General features: G+C 54.5%; 1 protein-coding gene across 8 annotated transcripts in view; it reads left to right on the top strand.

Moving 5' to 3' along the window:
- The window catches only part of ARHGEF10L (Rho guanine nucleotide exchange factor 10 like), a 182,075-nt gene that overhangs the window by 38,505 nt on the left and 127,255 nt on the right, over positions 1-16,315 (top strand). Inside the window, exon 1 of one of the 8 annotated variants that reach the window (XM_030912691.1) lies at positions 12,779-12,797. The exons of the other annotated variants lie outside the window; for them this stretch is intronic. The gene's annotated coding sequence lies outside the window, so the exon portion shown is untranslated. Of the gene's footprint in view, positions 1-12,778; positions 12,798-16,315 lie in introns of those variants that run through there. 8 annotated transcript variants of the gene reach the window in all.

Raw genomic sequence — 16,315 nt, forward strand, 5'->3', positions numbered from 1 at the left:
AAAAAAAAAAGACAATGCGTAGGAACATGCTAACCTTTTGGGGTTGGTGATGGGCTCTGTGTGGGATGCCCTCACCTGCAGTAACAGCCTTCAAGAGCTGGTGACTCCTCTTCCCACACACTGGTGTGTCCCAAACCTGGCTGATTGTCAGAATTGCCAGAAAGCTTTTGAACAAAATAGGAATTCCTGAGCCTCATTATTAGAGATTCTGAGGCAGCAGATCTTGGCTGGGACCGCAGGATCCGCATGTTTGAAAAGCTCCTCAGGTCTTTTGTTAATTTGTTTATCATTTGTTGGACAAGTATGTCTCAAGGCCTGTGATGGAATGGCCTAGGCCCAGGGAAAGGACACATAATTGTAAGGCCAGACACAGTCTCGGACATTATGTCACCTGCTCTATGGCTTGGTGAAGGAGACAGACGGTGATTACATAGGGATGCTTGGCCAGGCTGGGGAAACATGTAGCAAGAAAATGGTTGGGTCAGACTAAATACTTGGGGCAAAGCTAGGATTCCTGGGTTGCTGAGCTCCAGTAAATTTCACGTTGAAATAAAGCCCTGGGCACAGTGTCCACTGGCCACTACTTACATTCTCCTGACATCCATCCACTCTCCCTCCCCGCTCATCCACCCACTTACCCATTCATTCATCTGTGCATTCATTTACCCACCTACCCATGCATCCATCCGTCCATCTGTCTGTCTGTCTACCTGTTTGACCGTCCATCCATCCATCCATCCATCCATCCATCCATCCATCCATCCATCCGCTCGCCCATCCATTCATCCATTTATCTACCCATCCACCTACTCATTTATACATCTGTCCATCCACCCACTCACCCATTTATTCACCCACTCATCCACCCATCATCTCTTGAATCTCTTCGGCATGCTAGGGACTGTCCTGGGTATTGGACAGACAGCAATGAAGGGCATTATTCTTGCCTTCAAGGAACTCACAGTCTAGTGGGCTGTCAGAAAACTAAGCAAATGATTCCAGTCCAGAGTGTTAGATGCCCAGAGGGACAAGTGGCCAGCTGTCTGTCCCAGTGGTCACCATGGGAGACTGCTCCGACGTCAGCTGCATGTGCTAAGCAAAATGTATTTGGGAGTGGTCCAGGCAGATGAGGTGGGGAATGGCTTCCAGGCCCAGGAAGGGTCTTGCCTTTGGGAAGGCAGGTCATCATGGCTGGGGCAAGTGGGGACCTCTTCCTCTCTTGACACTCAGATTCTCTTTGGTTTTCCAAGTGGCCCCACGAGGTCTGGTCCTTGGTAGATGCTTAGACAACATGAGTTGTCAGTGAATGGGGAGATGAGTCAGAAAGGATGCCCTGTGAACCTCACTGAGGAGCTGTGGCTCTGGGGGGCCACAGACAGGGTCCAGGCAGGGGACAACACTGTGCCACAGGCTCCCTGGTCTGGGCAGGGAGAATGGAGGGGAGGGCTGAGGGGCCGTTCCCCAGCTTCCTTGGCTTTCAGCTCTTTTCTTGTGCAGATTGGAACCTTTGCATTCACGAAAGTTGATGACTCCTTTCCACCAGTGAATTTCCTGCAACCCACAGGGCCTGGCTTCAGTTGGGGTGTTGGGGGGAACAGAATAATGTGGGAAGAGGAGAGTGGTGGATGCAGCGGCAGCTAAGAGCCTTGGCCTCTGGAATCAGACTGCCTGATGTAGAGTTTCACTTCTGCCACTTGTCAGCTGTGTGTCCTGGGGCGAGTGTCTCAACCTTTCTGTTTCAGTTCAGTTTCTCAGTTGGGGATAATATCAACCCCTATCTCATATGGTTGTTGGGACGATTAGGAGTTATCTCTAGTAAAGCACTTAGCGCAATCCTGGTACACGGTAAGCATCGATACAAGGCAGCTTCCATGTGGAACTTTGGAGGCAGCCATGTCACAGGGGCAGGATGCTAGAAGGGGCTGGGTATTTATTAGCCCTGGAGCCAGAAAACCTGCTTGGAATCCCACCCCTACCTCTGACTGATTGTAGAGACCTTGGCAGGCTGATTCAATGCTCTGAGCTCAGATTTGTCATCTGTGAAAAGGGGACCGACACCCCCCAGGGCTGCTGGGAGGTGTCACTGGGTCTGATGGCTCATTCTCTGTGTTGGGCTTATGATTGAGGTAGGAAAACTCTAAACAGGAGGAGCGAAATCTTCATTTGCTAGGGTGGCCTGGATGGCCATGCCTGGGGGTCAGTCTGTGGGGTCTGTCGGGCCACCTCTCTTGGCCCTGGCCTTCTCCCTCAGTTGCCCTCACAGTTGCAGGTTCCTAAGGAAAGGGATGATCATGTGACTGGGGCCCATGGTCTTTAGAACGAGGTGCTACAGGGGCAGAGGGCCAGGCTGGTGCCATTTCATTTGCAGGAGTGCTGGGGAAGGTGACTGTCCTCCTCCAGCCACACTGGGTCCGGGTACCCAGGAGAGATTGAGGTTTCTGGTGCCTGCCCTGGGTTTAGCACCCCTGTCCCTCCACACCTCATGTTCCTGCTTAATTTGAATTCTCAGGGTTGGGTGACTCAGGCATGCCTGATGCCCTGCAAGATTTGGGTCACAAGCAGGTAAATATTAACCCACACGCATAGCTCTGAATGCAAACCTGTTTGGACTGGCTGCTTGGGGGACGGCTAGGTTCTGAGTGCCCCCTCTTCCCCAAGCTGATGGCCAAGGTAAGCAGGTGCCCTCCAGGGGAACGAGGTCACCTGCTTTGTGCCAAGTGATTGCACTGAATTCATACCACTGTCCAGTAGCAGGGGCTACTGTATCTATTTTACAGCAGAGGAGGAAACCAAGACATCAGGAGGGGAGGCCAGCTCGGTTACACAGTTAATGAGAAATGGGCCTGTGGCTGGAACCCGGGAGTGCCTCCCTGCAGAGTCCACACTTTTCCCACCTGGATCTCCAACTGTCTCCTTGCTATTAGGGTCACACGGCGATGCTGTGTGTATCAGAGGCACCTAGGTTTGCTTTCTGGCTCTACTTTACCTGGGCCTCAAATGACCCTTTTGTGAAGTGGGGTCAGGCTGGTTTGGGGTCCCTGATAGGCAGGAACCAGCCCAGGACACCTGAGTGCAGTAATGGGGCCTGGGTTGGGATTTGGGAGTAACCACCTGGCCAGCCAAACAAGTATCTTTTTCTTTTTTTCTTTTTGAGACGGAGTTTCGCTCTTGTTGCCCAGGCTGGAGTGCAACGGCGCGGTCTCAGCTCACCACAACCTCTGTCTCCTGGGTTCAATCGATTTTCCTGCCTCAGCCTCCTGAGTAGCTGGGATTACAGGCGTGCACCACCACACCCGGCTAATTTTGTATTTTTAGTAGAGATGGGGTTTCTCCATGTTGGTCGGGCTGGTCTTAAACCCCCAACCTCAGGTAATCTGCCCACCTCCCAAAGTGCTGGGATTACAGGCGTGAGCCACCGTACCCGGCCCTCAAGCATCTCTTGAAGACCTCCCAGGAGGCACTGTGGGGACACCCAGGGAGGAGCCACGGTTTCTGTCCTCTGGGAGCTGACATATGAGCAAGAGTGAGAACACAGGTTTAGGGGCTTCAGGACTGGGTTTGAATCCTGGCTCTTAGTAGCTGTGTGGTCTTGGGCAGGTGCCTTTCCCTTACTCAGCCTTTGGGGCTCCTGGGGCTTCCTCCAAAGATGGGAATAACAAGTCTTACTTCAGAGTGTATTGTGAGGCTAGAGTGAGATGGTGTCTGCAAAGCTCCCAGCACGTAGTAGGTGCTCAGTAAGGTGGTTTCCCCTGCCCAGACCCTCAGATGACCGTCTTCTAAGTCTGAGAGCAACCAGTGGGCCTCAAAGGTGATTGAGGGCTGCTTCCTCTGTCCTGTGCTCACTCCCATGATGCTGGCAGCCCGGGAGCAGCCTCTGACAGTTCTGTGGGCAGCTGGAGATGGGGCAGAAGTGGGCGTCAGCTCCACAGTGGGGGCACTGGGAGGTGGGGCCAGGCTTGACTGGGAGGAGAGGGAGATGCTGGCTTTTCCTTGGTCCTGCCCCCACAGCCTTGCAGTCAGAGGTAGCCCTGATGAGCCCTCTGCAGTTCTGAGTGCCTTCTTCTCCCGTCTCTCAGAGGGGGAAACTCAGAACCCCTGATAGCAGAAGTGACTTGCCCAGCGTCGATGGGTGCTGGTGGCAGAGCCAGGCTGACCCCCAGCCTGAGGCCCACCTGATCCCGATGCTGCACTCCTAGCTCCTTGGCGTAGGTCCCTGGGGCTGTCGGGTGCCTTGGCCTCCCTGGTCTGTCCTGGAGCCAGCTATGTAAGGAATATTCTGGGGCACATGACTCACAAGGCTGGCCCTTTCTCGGCCAGTGCACTTTTTGTTTTCCTTTCTTTTACTTTTCCCTAATACAGTCTCTTGTGGCCCTTGCTTCTCCTTTCTTGGGGCTCTGAGATGGCAGTGCCTTTTGCCCTGGAAAGCCTGTCCTGGCAGAGCTCCTGTTAGCTGTCAACCACAGCTGCTCAATCGGGAAGGTTCCAAGGGAGGCTGAGCAAAGGCATCAGAGCTGCACAGACCTGGGCCATAGCTTGGCCGACCCACTCCCTAGCTGTGTGACCTTGGACAAGTCGCTTTGCCTCTCTCAGCCTCAGTTTTCAGATTCAGTTCAATCCAACCAACATTTATTGAAGACTTGTTAGTGCCCAGTATGATATTAGCCATTGCAGGTGGAGCAGCTCCCCTGGGAGCCTCAAGATTGAGTCGGGGTTAGGTGCAGTGGCTCATGCCTGTAATCCCAGCACTTTGGGAGGCTGAGGTGGGCGGATCACTTGAGCCTAGGAGTTGGAGACCAACCTGGGCAGCATGATGAGACCCTGTCTCTACAGACAAATACACAAAATTAGCTGGGCGTGGTGGCGTACACCTGCAGTCCTAGCTACTCAGGAGGCTGAAGTGGGAGGATCATTTGAGCCTGGGTAGTAAAGGCTGTAGTGAACCATAATAGTGCCACTGCACTCCAGCCTGTGTGACAGAGTGAGACCTTGTCTCAAACAAACAAACAAAAAGATTGAGTGGGGCGTCAAGTGGGACCCTGGACATCCACCTCGCAGTGTTGTGAGGATTATGTGAAATAACACATAAAGCACTGCATGTGGTTCCTGGTTTTAGTAGAGTCTCAGAAATGACATTGAGCATTCATTTATTCCTGGCTAGTGAGAGCAGTACTGGGATTTCAGGTGAATCTTTGTCACTTTGATTTCATACTTGTTAGCAGAAAAGTGCGGAGGCTGCTTCTGCTGGTATTGTGTTGATTTTTTGTATACATTGGTGAGGTGAGCTACTCCCTGCTTGTGAGTTGAGGCTGCCATGTTCCCAGGTGTGCCCAGATCTTTGAAGGAGGAAGCACAGCCCATGTGGTGCCCTGCCCTAGGGCAGTCCACCCCTGGCCCATGCTGGGCACCCAAGAGGTGTTTGTTGAACTAATAGGAGAGGCAGTGGCAAGCTGGGGTACATCCTAACAGTGTGATTGACGTGGGAACTGGGGGTCTGGGAGCCACAGCAGGCGGCCATGGGACCATCTGACCAGGGCAAGAGGGGCCCTGGGATGGGAGGGGAAGCTGAGGACTGGCCTGTGCAGGATGAGAGGCCTCATTCTGAGAAACTCGAGGATGAGGGGAGGGCTGGGTGTGGGGAGGAGGCAGATTTAGACCCTTTTCTTCGGAGACAAGGAATCTTCTGCCAAAGGAAGAATTTCACTATGGGAGTTTGATGCGGGCCAGTGAGTCGGGCTTAGAGTGGGGGGCATTTATGGAATACCCACACTGTGCCAGGCACAGGGCTAGGATCAGTAAGCTTTGTCAGGGAACCCTTTTATTTTTTTGTTTTTTTGAGACAGGGTCTCGTTCCATTGCCCGGGGTGGAGTGCAGTGGTGCCATCTTGGCTCACTGCACCCTCGACTTCCCAGGCTCCAGTGATCCCCCAACTTTAGCCTCCAGAGTAGCTGGGACTACAGGCGCGTACCACCACGCCCGGCTAATTTTTGTATTTTTTGTAGACATGGGGTTTCCCCATGTTGCCCGGGCTGGTCTTGAACTCCTGAGCTCAAGCAATCTGCCTGTCTCGGCCTCCCAAAGTGCTGGGATTACAGGCATGAGCCACCGTGCCCAGCCCATTTTTCTTTTCTGTTCACTGATGTGTCCCAAGTACCCAGAACAGGGCTTGGCTCATGGAGGTGCTTAATAAATGTGGGTTGAATGAATGAATGATTGGATGAATGAATGAATGTTACCTAATTGGGTCTCAGGCGTATCATGACACCCAGTTTGCAGATGAATAAACTGAGGCTTAGGGAGGTTAAGTCGCACATTTGCTAGGTTGTGTATCTGGGATTTGGTGTCCCCGCTGTCTGACTCCAGAGACTGTGCACAGACCCACCCATCTATTAGGATCCTTAAGGAGGAATTCTTTCTGTGACTGACAGGTTGGATTTCATCTCAAAGACCCCTCCATCATCTGAGAGTGTCTGATTGTGGGAAGAAACAAAATGATTGACCCAGACGACCGCTGGGTCAGTGCTGCGAGTGGACAGCAGATAGCTCCTGCCACTAACTCCTGTTCTGATCAGTGGGTGCCCTTTCAAGGAGCCAGGTTGGGAGAGAGATGGATGCTGCCAGCCCCAAGGAGGCCCTTCCAGGCTTGGTCTGACATCATCGTTACCCTCAGCCACAGAGCGGGAGGTCACTGGCTCTGGCATGGCTGGTACATAGTGCTTGCTCTGGCCTGCACAGTGGGGCCTGTGTCTCAGCTCACCCCTGCCTGGGTGCATCTCCAGGGTGGTGACTGGATGGCCTAGGTGAATCCCAGGTGTTCACGGGGACATAAGCCTGCCCTCAACCCCCAGGTGGTTCTGGATCAGAATGCCGGGGAGCCTAGGGCTGGGACCCAGAGAGACTTGGAGGGGTGCGGCTTTCAGAGGCTCTGTTGGGGCAGTGCAGCTGCAACACTTCAGGGGGGCCATTGGTCTAGGGCACTTGGTCTGTGAGTCCCCCAAGTTCTCCTCCTGATGTGCTGCCCCACTGGGGCCCTGCCTTACTTGCTCCCATGGGTGGGGTCTTCATGGTCCCACCTGAGTGCACCCCAGCAGCACAGGAGCCCAGCTGACTGGTGGCTGGCTAGTGGCTGAGGTTTTAACATGCAAATACTGCAGGGGCTCAAGGCACAGGCTCTGCAGCCACGTGGCCTGGGTTCAAAGCCCAGCTCTCTCATTTATTGACTGTGTGACCTCCAGCAATTTTCGGCACCTCTCTATGCCTCTATTTCCTAATCTGTAAAATGGCAATGAGAGTGGCCCCTATCTCAGAGGGTTTTTAGGAGGAAATTATAGGAGCTGTAGGAGTAAAGGGCTTGGATTAGCACTGGGCCCTTAGCACGCTGTTAACCCATGTTTGGTGTCTGATGTTGATTTTAGCACTGACATTGGGCAACCCAAGGAGCCACTGCATTTCTCTTGTGCCCTTTGACTGGGACCTGGATTCGACTTCCTCAGTTAATGCTTGTCATGAATGGATGAGTCCCTGGGCCAGGTCAGCAGGGACAAGAGGAGCAAAGGCAGCACCGGGACACTTCACTCCCATCCAAGGCCCCATTCGGGCAGCTATAACGAAATGCCATCACTGTTACCGGCAACAGGCAGTTATTTCTCAAAGTTCTGAAGGCTAGAAGCCCATGATCAAGGCAACAGCAGATTCGGTGTCTGGTGAGGGCCTGTTCCTTGTAGATGACACCTTCTCACCGTGTCCCTGTGTGGTGGGAGGGCCTAGCTGGGGCCTTGTTTACAAGGACACTAATCCCTTTCACGAGGGCTCCATCCTTATGACCTGATTACCTCCCCAAAGCCCCACTGCCTAATCCATCACCTTGGGGGTGAGGTTTCTGCATAGGAATTGTAGGGGGATACAAACATGCAAATACTGTGGGGCTCAAGGCACAGGCCGTGGAAGCCCTCATTTCTACCTTCTTCCCTTCTCCCTCCTGCGAAGCATTTGCTTCTTGCTGCTGCGTCCCAGGCATTGCAGAAGAGCCCTCCATGCTTTTGGTCACCGTTTCAAGGAGTGCTGATGGACGGGTCCCCCTCCAACTCCCCATTGCCTGAATCTAGGCTCAAGTCTGCTCTTAGGAGTTCCTAGAGCCCCCAGGCCTCCTGAAGGGAAGCCCAGCTGCTATTGTCAATACTGTTCCGTTCTCCTTCCCCTTCTGGACTGCCAGCGGCTGTGTCTTTCTCACCACAGCAGGGGATACTTGATGAAAATGCATAGAGGGTTGAGCCATGCGCTAGGCTCTGGGACACAGGGCAGGAGGGCACAGCTCCTGGTCTCGGAGAGCTCACAGTCTGATTGTTTATGTACGAACTCGGGTGCCAGGACCGTGGCTGGGCGCTGAGGATGTGGAGAGGCATAAGATGCAGTCCCACCTTAAAGAGGTGGCCGTACATATTCCCCCTGCCTCCCCAGCTGCCTCCTCTCCCCACCTCCTGTATTCCGGATGCTGGGCCAGGTGGTGCAGTCACAGAGACAAGTGGGTCGTGGTCTCCACCCCCACAGTCTAGCAGGGAGAGGCACAAAAACAAGTACTGTAGCAGGATGCAGTTTCTTTAGACACTTGTAGCCTGGTATTTATCTGCCATGGAAACCAGTGGCAGTGGCTTTGGTCTCTGTATTCTTGTGACTAGTAGTGGTGACACAACCCTGCATTAACAGGCCAGCGCCTGCTATAGATCCCCAGAGGACGTCACCAGTGCCCTCTGATCGGGGTTTCCCAGCCTCGATCCATTGATATTTGGGCTGGATCATTCTTTGCGTTGGGGCTGTCCTGTGCCCTAAAGGATGTTTAGCAGCTTCCTTGGCCTCCACCCACCAGATGCCAGTAGCGTCCCCACTCCCCACCTAGTGTGGCAACCAGAGCGTCTCCTGCCATTGCCAAATGTCCCTTTGGGGACACAATAGCCCCCGGTTGAGAACCATGGCCTCCTATAGATCTATACAGCTGTAACTATAAATTAAGGTGGGATGGAAATTTTGAAATCCAATACTATCTCCCTCCTCAACATCCCATGTACCTTGGGAGCATCAGTGATCTGGTTTGGCATAAAATGCAAACATCTTCTGGGATGTGGAGGGGCCCTTGGAGGCCGGAGCAGCTGTGCACCTTGTCCAGGCCACAGAGAAGCAGGGCCCCTGGCGGAATGAAGTGGATCATTGCTGGGTCTTCCTGCGCCCTGTTCTGTGTGGATGCAGTGTTGGGCCGGTCATCACATGGCCAGCATCATACCTGGGAGAGTTGAGTCCAGATGTTCAACTGTCCTCTTGAACCTCAGTTCAGCCCCAGTATTCTCCCTCACTTCACAGCACCTATGACCAGGGGACCAAGTGCTCATCAGCAAATCCCAGAACCTCGAGTGCTTCCCAGGGCACAATCAAGATTTGCTGAACGAGTAGGGGGTGTTGTTGGATGGCAGAGGGATCCCAAGGGATGAAGACTGGCTTTTCTGTCACCCTCTTGAATGCCGTTGAACTTAAAAGTGTCCAGAGTGAGGAAGCGGGGAGTCTGGAGACCTTGACTCTGACACAGCATGTGTGGAAGATGTGACCGCCATCACTCTCTTCCTGCTTTGCAGCCTGTTCTGGAAGCAGATGGTGTCCCTGTGTCCTCGTCCTCTGACAAAGAACCGGGCCACAGGACGACCTTGGATAGACCTGGCAAAGGCTCAGTGTTGGCAGGCAGTGTCCAGGTGGCCATCTGTGCATTCGCCCCTCCAGCTAGCATTTTCGGGCACCTGTTATGCTTGCTGGCAGCCTGCAAGAAGTGAGCCCTTGATCCCACCTTCCCAGGCCACTGGCCTCTTTCTGCTGGTTACTTGGGATGCTCCTGTGTCAAGTGACATTGGGGACATGCTAGGAGATCATTGAAGGTTTGCTGCCTGGAGGGGTTTGCTGTTCCTAAATCGAGCAGACTTTTTTTTTGGTTTTTTTTGAGACATAGTCTCACTCTGTCACACAGGCTGGAGTGCAATGGCGCAATCTCGGCTCACTGCAGTCTTCGCCTCCCAGGTTCAAGCAATTCTCCTGCCTCAGCCTCTTGAGTAGCTGGGATTACAGGCATGTGCCACCACGCCCAGCTACTTTTTTGTATTTTTAGTAGAGACAGGGTTTCACCATGTTGGTCAGACTGGTCTCAAACTCCTGACCTCAAGTGATCCACGTGTCTTGGCCTCCCAAAGTGCTGGGATTATAGGCGTGAACCACTGCGACCAGCCTAGCAGAATATTTTTTGAGGTCCAGTCAGGAAGTGGAACCTGAGTTCCTGGGGCTGATTCTCCAGCCGGAGTGCTTTACTCGAAGTGGCTGTGTCTGCAGATGGCTCCAAGCTGGCCCTGTGCTGACCATGCGGATGCAGGGAATTGGAATGTCTCTTTGGCATCATGTACAGAGCTTGGTCATTGCTCCATTTCACACCAACTAAGGCAACTCTGGCCTTGCTGTCTCGTTTTTGGATCCTCCCCCTTCCTGACCTTGACCCTCTTCCCTGGAATCTCGACTTTAAAAGAGGGAGGGGCTGGGTGCAGGCTTTTGGGTGCTCAGTGTTGGGCCAAGCTGATGGCTTCCTGGAGCACTTCAGTGGCCTCCTCTTCCCCAGTGAGGACGGGTACTGCATGGTCAGATACTGTGGGAGGGGCTGCCCCCTAAGCCTTGCCTTCTCCATCCAGGCAGGCAGTGCCTTCCTGGAGGGCAGTGACGGGGAGCTCTAGGACCTTTCAGCTCTAGCCTGGTACACCACCCCTTCTTGTAGGCCAGTGCTGCTGTTCATTTAGGAGTAGGCAGTCATTTATTCATTCAACAAACATGTATTGAACACTTACTGTGTTCCAGGCTCTCAGTGAAGCACTTTCTGAGAATTATTATCTCATTTAATCCTTAGAACAGCCTTGTGCCATGGTGATTCTTATAGTTGTCATTGTATGGAAGAGGAAACCAGGGATCGGAGCAGTGGATGGCATCTGTGTCACAGCTGGCCTCCGCTGGGATTGAGTGCAGAGCTCATTCTAAAAATTCATATCCAGGGCATGATGGTGGCAAAAAGGGGAACCTGGAGGGCACCCTGGCAGGACCAGAGATTGCTTCAGAGCAGAAATGACCTGGAGTAGAGTGGTCCCGTTTTTCACTGGACAGGCAGCGGTGTCTCTGCCTGCAGGATGTCGGCAGTAGGGGGCTTGAAGCTCATTGCACCCAGTGTGGCTTCCATGCCAAGGCAGAAGGAATACTAGGGGGAGTTTAGGACCAGGCTGTGGGCAGCATCCGCGTTGTCTGGTTCCTCATAAGTCGCACCGCAGGGTTGGTCAGAAGCAGTCTGGCTCTTGTTAAAGTTGATAGGGAAAGAGGATGGGTGTTTGGGAACAGTTCTCTGGGGGGATCATGGTCCCAGATTTGACCTCAACCCAGGACAGCAGGACTCAGGGCAAATCCTTTTCATGATTGAAGTCATCCCTCCCTGCTCTCCCTCCCCCAGCACCTCCAGCCCAATCTCCCCTGCCCCCTTCCCACAGCCCCAGGCTGCATCTTCTCAGATGGTGAAGTTAATTGCAAGGGAGTGGGATGGACCCACTAGCCTGATCCTGATGGACCTTTCCAGTCACACCTGAAAGACCTTGGGTCTAATCATGGATCCACCTTGGATCAGATTCTTGGCTTTAGACAAATCTCTCTACCTCACTGAGCCTCAGTTTCCTCCTCTGTAAAACGGGGTCAGGTGCCTGCCATTTGTGGGTTGGCTCTGCGCCTGGAGGAGCTGGTGGGAGGATTAGAGGAGGCACCAGACACGTCTCCTGGCCTGGAGCAGTGCTCAGAGCCAACTCCCTCCAGAGAAGCCCCGGAACAGCTGGAACTGCACTCACACCCGTCTCTGGGGAGGACAGCACATCACTGAGGGGCATGGTTTGAATCTTAAGTGCTGGCTACTCTGAATTCAGCCAGAGCTATCCTGGGCTGTGTGGCTGGGGGCCCCTGGGTGTCCTGTGGCTCCGTGCTGGGCTTGCGTTTCAGGAGACCTCAGATTCTGCCGGCCCGCTTGCCCTGCCCTGGTTGGGTGGGTTGAGCTGTTTCTATCTCTGAGTTTTGCAAAGGCTATTTCTTTCCTGCCCAGAGCTCCCTTGTGGGACAGAGTGAATGGCCCCCTCCCTGCCAGTCAGAGCTTGGGCCTGAAGAAAGGGCTTGGAGCCAGATGGGACCCTGTGGGCTTTGAAAGGGAGGCCTGGTTTGCTGTCTGTGGCCTGCCAACCTGGGACACCGGTGTCCAGCCTTGCTCCTACTCTGGGAAGCTGAATAGATGCCAGGGCCTCACACCTGACCCGTGGGAAAGGCTGGGGTATGTGCCTGCCTGCTTAGTAGCAGATGACAGTGGCAGCCGCAGAGGCTCGCAGGTCCTGTCCCCTTTGCCTGGCCACATGCTTCTGACTCACCAGAGGAAGAATGTGGTCTTTTTGGGAGAGAGTTTTTAAAAACAGTCCAAGTCCCTCTCTGGCCCTGTCCCATTCCTCCCCTTCTCGTCATTTCCTGGCATCGGCCCCAGACCTCTTTCCACTCTGGTTTTGGGGAACTGCCCCTTTGCAACTTGGCCGTGAATCTGTTTGTGAAGCTTACTGGGGAGGAGCTGTCCTGGGTGCAGGCTGGTTTCAGAAGGGAGGGGCCCAGCTGTGGCTGCCTCCTCCCCAGGGGCCCAACTTGGGACCAGGGATTTCTGCATTCCTTCGGCAACTGTGCCTTGGGTCGCCTGTGTGTCAGGCCTGTGCCGTGGGTGCAGGTAAGAGTGGGGAACAGTGGTCACAGTCCTGCCTTCATGGAGTCCACATTCTTATAGGAGGAAACTGATAAATAGCTAAAATTTGTAGTTGCTGCAGGTGTTAAATCCTGTGGCAATGGGGACACTGGGTCAGGGGATGTGCGTGGGCTCTCAGGAGAAGGCCTCTGATACAGCGACCTTGGAGCAGAGCCCTGAAGGTGAGGGCAGCAGTGTGTGGGTACCTGGGGGAACAGCATTTCAGGCAGAGGGAACAGCAAGTGCAAAGGCCCTGAGGCAGAAATGTGCTTGGGGCATTCAGGGAGCTGGAAGGTGGTAGTGACTAGAGTGAACTGTGTAGAGAGAGGTAGGACATGAAGTCAGGGAGGTCGTGGGGGCTCTGACATGTGGGCCCTCGAAGACCAAGACGAGGACTTTGGTCTTCCTTAGATGAGATAGGCAAGCATTCCAGGGCTCTGAGTGGAGGATGAACTTGGCTGCTGTGTTGAGAACAACATGTCAGGGCAGGGGTAGAGGTGAGAGCAGAGGGACTGGTCAGGAGGCGTTTTGAATAGCCCAGGTGAGAGGTGATGGTGGTTTGGGCCGCAGTGGAGAGGGTGAAATGAGCTCGGATTCTGGGCGTATGTTGAAGGTAGAGCCAGCAGGTTTGCTGATAGTAGGCCCTGGGTATGAGACAGAGGCGTCAAAGATGACTCCAAGGTTTTGGCCTTAGCAGCTGGTGGGATGGAGCTAGCAAGCGGGATGGGAAGACTGGGAGGAGCAGGGTTCTTTGTTCGCGGCAGTGTGGTGATCAGGAGGTGGGTAAGGGCACATTAAGGCTGAGATGCCTGATTGATCACTGAGTGAAGACATAGAGCAGGCAGAGGGGTGGAGCCTGGAGTTCAAGGGCAGGACAGGCTGGCGGCATCACTATGGCCATGGCTTAGGACCCACGAAGTGAGCCAGGTGGTCCAGGTGGCCTGGGGAGGAGCCGAGGTGGAGCCTGAACCTCGGAACTGCCAACCTGGAGGGAGGAAGGTAGAGCAGAGGAAGGGGAGCCAGAGCGAGAAGTGAAAGAAGGGAGCAGCTGGCAGGTCAGGCAGAATGGGGACCGAGATGTGTCCATCAGAACCGGTGTAGTGGGGGCCCCAGGTGACCTCATGAGCTGGCCGGCAAAGCGGTGGACACACTTGGTTGCTCAGCACAGAATGGGAGACGGACAGGAGGCGGAGCATGGGTACTCCTCGGGGAAGTCTTGAAAAGGGGAGCAGAGAAATGGGGTAGTGGGTGGAGATGGTATGGGATCAGATGAGCAGTAACGCAGTGTATTTATTCATTTATTTATTATGATTTTTTTTGAGACGGAGTCTTGTTCTGTCCCCCCAGCTGGAGTGCAGTGGTGCAATCTCGGCTCACCATAGCCTCTGCCTCCTGGGTTCAAGTGATTCTCCTGCCTCAGCCTTCCGAGTAGCTGGGATTACAGATGCACGCCACCACGCCCAGCTACTTTTTGTATTTTTAGTAGAGATAGGGTTTCACCACATTGGCCAGGCTGGTCTTGGACTTCTGAACTCAAGTGATCCACCCACCTTAGCCTCCCAAAGTGCTGGGATTACAGGCATGAACCACGGTGTCTGGCTACGTATTTCTATTTGCTGGGAATGATCCAGTAGAGAGGAGTTGTGTCTCCTGGTGGCCTTGGCTTCTACCCCAGAAAGACATCCCTGTACCATGCAAAACACTCCTCCCTGCCCTCCTTACCCCATCTCATCCCATTCTGGCATCAGTTCAGAGGCCAGTTTGGGGGGGCTCCTCCAGTCACCATCTGTAGACCTGCAGACCAGTGATGGGATGGGCAGGGGACCCCTGCAGGTAATCCCACTCAGAAAGGCAGGGGTCACCAGTGGGCAGCAATTCTGAGATCCGGCTGTGCACAACCATCTCCCTGACCCAGCCCGAATTCTTTGCTTGCGGGGGTCAATCCACTCGATGCGGGAGGGTGCAGCCTGGGAGAGACCACCAGGGCACCAGCAGAGGAGAATGCCTTGTACTGGGTTCATTTTGGGAGCCTGGGACGCCCTTCTCAGCCCCCTTCTCCATGGGGCCCTGTGGGAATATCAGGGTAGAAAACTGCAGGCATGGAGAGTTTAACTATGGGTTGGGTTCCACCTGCGACTGATGGAGAGCGTGGTGCAGGCCCCTTCCTGCCGTCCTTCTGTTGTGCTTTAGGTGAGTTCCTGCCCAGAGCTGGGCCAAGTTTATTACCTTACTGGTTCCTCATCTAAACCCAAGAGAGCCTCACCTCCTTGCACACTCCCCCCTTTTACTTACATGGCTAAGCGAGTCTAAGAAGCCTAAGCCAGCGGTGGAGCCAGGATCACACATGCCTGATTCCTGGGCCCCTGCCTGGGCTCTGATCTGGAAGTGGGACACTGTGCCCACCCCCTGCCTTGGGGTCTGTACCCGCTGGCCTCCTGTGGCTGCTGTCTGAGGACAGGAACCCAGAACTCTTTTGTTTCTTTGTCCCCAGTGCCAAGCTGGGGCCTGGCAGGCAGTAGGTGTGCAGCGAGATGTTGGCTGAGTGGGGAAGGGAGTGACGGGATGAGCGACTTACTTTGGGAAAGCAGGAGGAGGTGAGCTTGACCCCTGGAGGTGAGGAGGGTGAACTGGGGTCACAGAGTCCCCAAAGGTTGCACCTCACCTTGGCTCCCTGGAGGCTTTAGTTCAGCCCTGAGGTGTAGCAGGAGCAACCCTGCCCCTCCCTTTGGCTCCACCCTGACGCCTGGGGAGCGGTAGACACCCCTGTGTGTGCCCCCGACACCTACTGTCTCCCTTGGCAGTGCCCTTCCCTGAACCCCAGCTCTTTCCTGCCATTCTTCCGTCTGTGTACACCTGCTGGGTTGCAGGGATGCACACGGACCTCCCTTTCCTTGCCTGCCTCATCCTCCCGGGGGGGCTTTGGGTAGGTCCCTTCCCCATCTGAGCCTCAACTTCTCTGTGTCTAAAAAGGAGGTGAGGAAACCCGCCTCTCAGGCTGCCTGCAGCCTAAATACACTCTCATGCTGAGTGGCGAGGGCCCAGCAGTGGGGACACTCAGCGGCTGGGAGGCGGGCATCCCTGTTGTAGGTGGGGAAACTGAGGCTCGAATGGGCGAGGTGATGGCACAGAGTCTGTGTCATGCCAACTGCTGTCCCTTCTCTGGCTTCCAGGTGGGAGCCACAGTGCCCCATCGCAGGGACACCCCTGATGTGGGGCTGAGGGTCTGGGGTTCTCTGGAGAAGAAGGGGGTCAGTTCAGCTGACGGCAGGTGGCTTCCTCCAGCACTTCAGCTTCTTCACTCCTGCTGGGCTGGATTGTTGGGGACAAAGGGGTTAATGTGTCTGGGGGATGGGAGGGAAGGAGGAAGAGCAGGAGGAGGAGGAGGGGGAGGGGGAGGAGGGAGGCTAGAGACAGAGTCTGGGCCGCCCCCCTCCCACGCTGTCCAGCCCGCTTCTCCAGGCTGGCTCTGGTTTCCCAGGCAACAGCCCCCAGGGGTCCCCTCT

Source organism: Rhinopithecus roxellana, chromosome 12 (genome assembly GCF_007565055.1).
Source record: "Rhinopithecus roxellana isolate Shanxi Qingling chromosome 12, ASM756505v1, whole genome shotgun sequence".
NCBI lineage: Eukaryota > Metazoa > Chordata > Mammalia > Primates > Cercopithecidae > Rhinopithecus > Rhinopithecus roxellana.